Source organism: Populus alba, chromosome 13 (genome assembly GCF_005239225.2).
Source record: "Populus alba chromosome 13, ASM523922v2, whole genome shotgun sequence".
In the NCBI taxonomy this organism is placed as follows: domain Eukaryota; kingdom Viridiplantae; phylum Streptophyta; class Magnoliopsida; order Malpighiales; family Salicaceae; genus Populus; species Populus alba.
In genome coordinates this window covers 9,359,525-9,367,315 of record NC_133296.1, presented here as the reverse complement: position 1 = coordinate 9,367,315, position 7,791 = coordinate 9,359,525, and the positions used below count along the sequence as shown (strand labels likewise).

Sequence of the window (7,791 nt, the reverse complement as noted above, 5' to 3'; positions counted from 1 at the left end):
TCCAAGGCTTGTTTGGATCAGGTTATGGGCTTTTCAGTTTAGGGTTTTGAGTGGACCTCATATAAGTCCACATAAGGAGTCCATTAGGGTTAACTTTTCAAGAACTATTTAAACTCATGTAAGCCACAATTTCGGCAGCTTTGATGAATATTATTCTGAATTTTTCAGTTTTAACGTGTGAGAGTGATTCTTGCATTCTTCAGTTCTTGAACGAACTGAATCTGACTTATCGAAGATTAACTGGCTTCGTGGCGTCATTCTACTCATTCCAATAGTGTTGGTGCCTTGGGGTAGGTTTCCATTGTGTCGCACTCATATCAGACCTATTTCGGCTTTCCGGGATCAGATCTCAATCTTGATTGTGGGTTGCGTGACCACGTGATCACGAGGTTCGCATCATAAAAAAGCCATCTATTTATTCTCCTAATTAAGTAAGGAAGTTGGCCATATCTTATTCCTAAAGAGGGGAGGACTATTTAATGCTTTTCCTAACATAGGAAGGAAAGTAATTAAATCAACAACAAAGGAGGAAATTTGTTTTCTTATTTGTCCAAGTTAAACAAGGAAATCCAAGCTAATCAAGGACATCAAAGGAAAGGGGGCAACAACACAAATTTGATTCTAGCATATTTAGGATGGTAATTTTTGGATTTTTATTTTTCTTCTTAGTTTATTAGGTTATTATTACTTATTTGGGTCAATTGTAAGTGGGCTTCATATAAGTCCACCTAAAGAGGGGGTCCATTAGGGTTTCTTTAAGTCTAGAGTCAGTATAAATAAAGACATAACCAAACATGTAAGGTTACGCAATTTTCAGATCAGTAAACTTTGCTGCACTTGTTTTGTGTTGGTGGGATAATCTCCCTTCCTTGGTTCTCTAAAGAACTGAAAACAACTTATCAAAGAACAACTAGCTTCGTGGCTGGGGTTTATGTTTCCAATAGTGTTGGTGCCTAGGTACAAGTTATCTTTGTGTCACACTCCTATCAAACCTGATTTACTTGACTTTCCAGGAATTGGTGTATTTGCGTGTGGGTTATGTGACCACGTGATCATGAGGTTCGCATCATGAATGATTTGATTTGTTTGGAGTGTTGGCCGAATATTTACTTGTGTTCGGATGGGTGGCCGAATGGGTTGTAGTGGTTTGAGTTCTAGTCGAATCTAATGGTCTTCTCTCCCCTTGTTCCTCACCTTGATTTTCTCTCCCCATCGCCTCATGCTCACTTTTTAGCTTTATTTTATCATCATACACCTGTTTGGGTGTAAGAGAAATTAAGAGTGATGGTATTACCATGTTTTACAATGGTATACCCATTTTTAACCCCATCATGAATTGCCTTCCTATCATATTGCCATGCTCTCCCCAACAAAATGTGACTTGCTTGCATTGGTACCACGTTGCACAGAACTTCATCAACATATTTCCCAATCGAAAATGGAACCACAACCTGTTTAGTCAGTTTCATGTAACCACTATCATTCAGCCATTGCAATCTATATGGTTTAGTATACTTAACAGTACACAAATTCAGTTTCCTAATAAGGGTGGTACTACAAACATTAACACAGCTTCCACTATCTATAATTAAACCACACACCTTGCTTTGGATATAACAACGTGTATGAAAGATGTTCTCCCTTTGTTGATTAGTTTCATCTTCCTTAACCTGAACCTGAAGTGTTCGCCTTATATAACCAAGAAATCCTCAACCAGTAATGCTAACTCATCCCCATCACTATCCTCCAATGGTGGCATGCCTTCACAATCAGATTTGTCACTTTCAGATTTCATATCACCATTATCTCTAATCATCATGATTCTCTTGTTTGGACACTCTGAAGCATAATGTCCATGTCCCTGAAACCTGGCATCAGTAGGGACGATGCCTTTGGTGGTTTAATTCTAGAAGTAACAAAGGATCTCGGCCGGACAATACCCTATCTCTTTAGTTTCGGCTTCCCAGATGATGAAGAACCCGAATTAAATGTTGGCCGAGCATGCCCCTTTCTAAGTTGTCTCTCCACCTTTGTAGCCATGTAAACCATGTCCTTTAGCTCCACGTACTGCTATAGCTCAACCACATTAGCAATGTCCCGATTCAACCCATTAAGAAATCTAGCCATGATGGCTTCTCTACTTCAACAACATTGGCCCGAATCATTGCTATCTCCATCTCTTTATGATATTCATCTACTGTCTTGAAACCTTGATTGAGACCTTGGAGCTTCATATATAAGTAACTGTAATAGTGGTTTGGCACAAATCGTCTCCTCATTAAGACTTTCATCCTACTGATCACAATCTGATCCCACCAAATCAATGCGTATTCTATAAACTCAATTATCACCAATTTCACCTTTTTTTGTTCAGAATAGCTATGGCAATAAAAAAATCCAATCTATCTTTTTCTCCCACTCCAAATAAGCCTCGGGATCGTTTTTACCTTGAAAGTTAGGAAATTTAAGTTTAATGGTGTCCAAGTCCCCATCCATATCTTCATAAGTGCTCATGCCACGGAAATTCACATTCCTCCTAGCCCTATTAAGTCCAGACTTGATTCCTTGGCCAGTAGATGCAAAATTATATTCATCTGCACTCGCATATGCGTTTTCGTCAACAAACTCTTCAAAACCAGATTTCACATTCCGTACGGCCATACAAACTGTATTTCACCTGCGATCAGCCCCACTATTCTGTTGCTTTATCAAATTCACCTCATCTTTTAGATCCTAGTACGTGTCCTAGACAACATCTCAAGTTGCTGGCCTATAGCTTGCAATTGAAAAGTTACGTCAGGGTTTTGTGTTGCTGATTCGTCATTTTTAGACATTCTTTGCATTTGCAAAATTTGGTTAGTAGCAAAAAATATATCCTTACACCTCCCGTGTATCACACAAAAAAAAATTAAGGCTTTTTACTCTAATAATCTCACTACGCCTTTTACCTCACAATTTGCTTTCTTTTGATTCTTTAGGAACTGAAATGAACAAATCAAAGTTAATAGCCTTCACAACGCACTTGAATTATAATTTTCAGACTCAAGAATCAATAAATATACTGAAAACAAAGAAAAAAAAAACTATGATTATGATTTTGCTAGTAGTAATGCAAATTCGTATGAATTGTGGACAAAACGAAGACACGAAATAAAACAGAAGTGAATATTAGCAAAAACAAATACTTGTCTCTTAGATAACCCAAATATAGTAGAAACAAAAATATTTGGACAAAACTAAACAGTAAATATCATGTTTTGAAACTGGACACAAATCTAAGCTTGCAATTGGAAAGCTACGTCAGTGTTTTGTGTCGTTGATTTGTTGTTTTCAAACATTCTTTAAATCTGCAAAATTTGATTAGTAGCAGAAAATATATCCTCACACCTCTCATGTATAACACAAAAAAAAAAATCAAGACTTTTCACTTTAATAAGCTCACTACGCCTTTTACCTCACAATTTGCTTTCTTTTGATTTTTTAGGAACCGAAATGAACAAATCAAAGTCAGTAGCCTTCGCAGTGCACTTGAATTATAATTTTTAGACTCAATAATCAATAAATATACTGAAAATAAAGCAAAACAAAACTATCATTATGATTTTGCTAGTAGCAATGCAAATTCGTACAAATTGTGGACGAAACGAAGACACGAAATAAAACAAAAGTGAATATTAGCAAAAAAAATTACTTGAATCTTAGATAGCCCAAATATAGTAGAAACAAAAAGATTTGGACAAAACTAAACAGTAATGATCATGTTTTGAAACTTCACGCAAATCTAACCTATTACACAATTTTTACGTAACAGACTTGAAACCCAGACCAAACGATCTTGAAATGACCTCAAATTTAATATTTAGTATTATAATACTATGAAAACACCAATTTATAGGTCGTTCTCTTATGTCTAAGTACCCAAACCCCTTGTATGATCAGTTTGCAGCAGAATTAAACCTCCAATTAAAACCTCCATAAGCCGATATCAAAATAAGCCCAAATTTAATATATGGTGCGATATCATTCCCAATACACAGAATATGAAGTTTCAATTGATTTTAAAGTGGTTTGCTTATGGTTCACTAAGAGTAGTGTTTCTGTGGTAGAATTAAGACCTCAAGCTAACAATTCAGAATAAGCCCAAATTTGACATATGATGCGATCTCACCCCTAATAGACTGAATATAAAGTTTAAATTAATTCTGAGGTGGTTTGCTTATCATTCACCAAGTGTTGTGTTTCTGCGGCAAAATTGAATGGTCCTTCAAATTTCAACTAATCCCTCTTTCTCTTTTTTTTTTTTTAATATACTGATATGATTAGAGACAATAACAAGATGAAATATAAACTTTTTTTTTGCTTAGATGACGCAGACACGAAGAACAAGTAGATGGGTGCAAACACTGAAAAACTTAAGGGAACACTAAAAAAAAAGAGGAAAATAACAGAATGATATGACCTTGTTTCGAAGCCTAGCTCTGATACCAATTAATGCAAACCTCATGATCACATGGTCACACAACCCACAATCAAGATTGAGGTCTGATCCCGAAAAGCCGAAATAGGTCTGATATGAGTGTGACACAATGGAAACCTACCCCAAGGCACCAATACTATTGGAATGAGTAGAATGACGTTGCGAAGCCAGTTAATCTTTGATAAGTCAAATTCAGTTCGTTCAAGAACTGAAGAATGCAAGAATCACTCTCACATGTTAAAACTGAAAAATTCAGAAAGTAATAATCCTTAAACTGCCAAAATTTGGTTTACATGAGTTTAAATAGTTCTTGAAAACTTAACCCTAATGGACCGTGGACTTAAATGAGGTCTACTCAAAACTGACCCAAAATCCTAAACTAAAAAGCCTATAACTTAATCCAAATAAGCCTCGACTCTTAGCTGAAAACAAAATTGTTAATTAAGACCAAACAAGCCTTGGGTTGTAGCTAACAAAATAAAATAAAGCCCCTAATATTAAATCCATGTTCTGCCATGAGAAGAAAAAAATGAAGTAAAATATTACAGAGCTGATTCAAGGCTTTTTTATAGCCTTCTTGGATGTAAAACCAATCGAAGATGTGAGCCATAATCACAACTACTACCTGTACATACACATGCTTTTTTTGAAATAAATAAATAGAGAGAGAGAGAGAGAGAGACTCCAGCTGACGTACATAAAGGTGGTATGATTGCATTTTCAATTTCTCATCTATAAAATCTTCTCTTCCTTTACTTCATTTCTACTCAACCCATACATTCAACAACTATAGAAATGTGTAGAAATGGTAGGTTCCTCAAGTCATCACATCAGAAATATTTGTGTTTTCGGTGAATCCAATCCTAGAAAAAAAAAAACGAGTTCTTATATTTATTCAAGTGTGTTTCAGGTTTGTCAGTGTTCGCTGTTTTAGGTGATGTCTTCTATACTCTATCTTTCTACCTTAGGACATTGAAGATAATGTCTCGTTTTGGTTGGGGGGAAAGGGTAGTAGTTGATATTAAAAAAAAACTAACCATGTTTTCTATTTCATAAAACATTTGCAAAACTGTTGTTACTAGGATGATAGAGTAAATGAGTTCTTTCGTTAAAGTGACTCTTGAAACACATTCTTAACAAGGTCTATCAGAATACTTCTTGAAATGTTCAAGTTTAGAAACTCTCGCATTATCATCAATTGATTTTACTCATATAATCATTTAACAAGTATTCTGAAACCTTTATTTTCACACACACTTTAACATATGATTGTCGGTTGCACATTGGATTATTACATTAGTTATGTTCTTTTGTTAAAGGTAGCAATTAAGGGAAATGGATGGTATATAATTTGCAAAAAAAAAAAAAAAAACAAATTGATGATATTGATGATAATAAAAAGTAGATAAGTTTGGTTTTGTAGCCTCCCTAAAATAAGCAATTAAGCCCGAATGGGTGTTTCAACACCTAATACCCTAACTTGGGAGTTGTTGGCCAAGTGCTTGTTACATGAGTAAAGGAGAAAAGCTTAAGGGAATCAAACATTGCATTATCTACTGATGCGAACCTCGTGATCACGTGGTCATGCAACCCACAATCAAGATTGAGATCTGATCCTAGAAAGCTGAAATAGGTCTGATAGGAGTGTGACACAATAAAAACCTGCCCTGAGCCACCAACACTATTGGAATGAGTAGAATGACGCCACGAAGCTAGTTAATCTTCGATAAGTCAGATTCAATTTGTTCAAGAACTGAAGAATGCAAGAATCACTCTCACACGTTAAAACTGAAAAATTCAGAATAATCATCATCAAAGCTGCCGAAATTTTGGCTTACATGGTTTAAATAGTTCCTGAAGAATTAACCCTAATGGACCCCTTATGTGGACTTATATGAGGTCCACTTAAAACTGGCCCAAAACCCTAATCTGAGAAGCCCATAACTTAATCAAAACAAGCCTTGGATCCTACCTTAAAACAAAGTATTAATTAAGCCTAGACAAGCCTTGGGTTGTAGCTAACAAAATAAAATAAAGCCCATAATATTAAATCCATGTTCTGCCATGAGAAGAATAGAATGAACTAAAATAGTACAGAACTAATTGAAGGCTTATTTATAGCCTTTTATGCAGCCCCTTAATCCTAGAAACAAAAGGAAAAGGTAGCCACCATGTTGTTTCCGAGTTGTAGTAGGATTCTTTTGTTTCCTTTGCTGTCCTCACTTCATGGCCCAAATAAGGTTGTATTGGACCCCTCTTGCACATAATAAGATGTACTAGGGTCTCCTTTTGATACTCCAAAGGACCTTTCAATTTTGACTTGGTGGAAACCTTCAAAACCAATGCATTCAATGTTAGGAAATCGTTCCTTACGCATGTACACAACCCAATCACTAGGTTGGAAAACAACCAGTTTACATCCCTTATTTGCTTTAGAAGTGTAAAGTCTGTTCTTTTTCTCTATTTGTAGTCGAACTCCCTTATGGAGTTCTCTCACCATCTTTGCCTTCTTTTCACCATCTAAACTTACCATTTCTTCAAAACATAAAGGAATTAAGTCCATAGGAGTGTTAGTGGATTAAAACCATAAACAATTTCAAAAGGAGAAAAAGTAGTAGTCGAATGCACAGTTCTATTATAAGCAAACACAACAAAAGGCAAGCATTCTTCCCAACTTTTCAAATTCTTTTGAATTACAACACGTAAAAGTTGGGATAATGTTCTATTCACTACCTCAGTTTGTCCATCTGTTTGAGGATGGCATGTTGTCGAAAATAAGAGTTTAGTTCCCAACTTTCCCCATAAGGTCTTCCAAAAGTAACTAAGGAACTTAACATCACGATCTGACACTATACTCTTAGGAATGCCATGCAAACGTACAATCTCCCTAAAGAACAAGTATGCCATATGAGATGCATCATCTGTTTTATGGCATGCAATGAAATGCGCCATTTTAGAAAACCTATCAACCACAACAAAAATAGAGTCTCTACCTTTCTTTGACCTAGGTAAAACTAAAACAAAGTTGATGCGAACCTCGTGATCACGTGGTCACGCAACCCACAATCAAGATTGAGATCTGATCCCGGAAAGCCGAAATAGGTCTGATATAAGTGCGACACAATGGAAACCTGCCCCAAGGCACCAACACTATTGGAATGAGTAGAATGACGCCACGAAGCCAGTTAATCTTCGATAAGTCAGATTCAGTTCGTTCAAGAACTGAAGAATGCAAGAATCACTCTCACACGTTAAAACTGAAAAATTCAGAATAATATTCATCAAAGCTCCCGAAATTTTGGCCTCCATGAGTT

General features: G+C 35.9%; 1 pseudogene; it reads right to left on the bottom strand.

Annotated features, from left to right (window-relative positions):
• Positions 1-1,941: 1,941 nt before the first annotated feature.
• Positions 1,942-7,791, bottom strand: part of LOC140954401 (uncharacterized) — a 29,335-nt pseudogene continuing 23,485 nt past the window's right edge.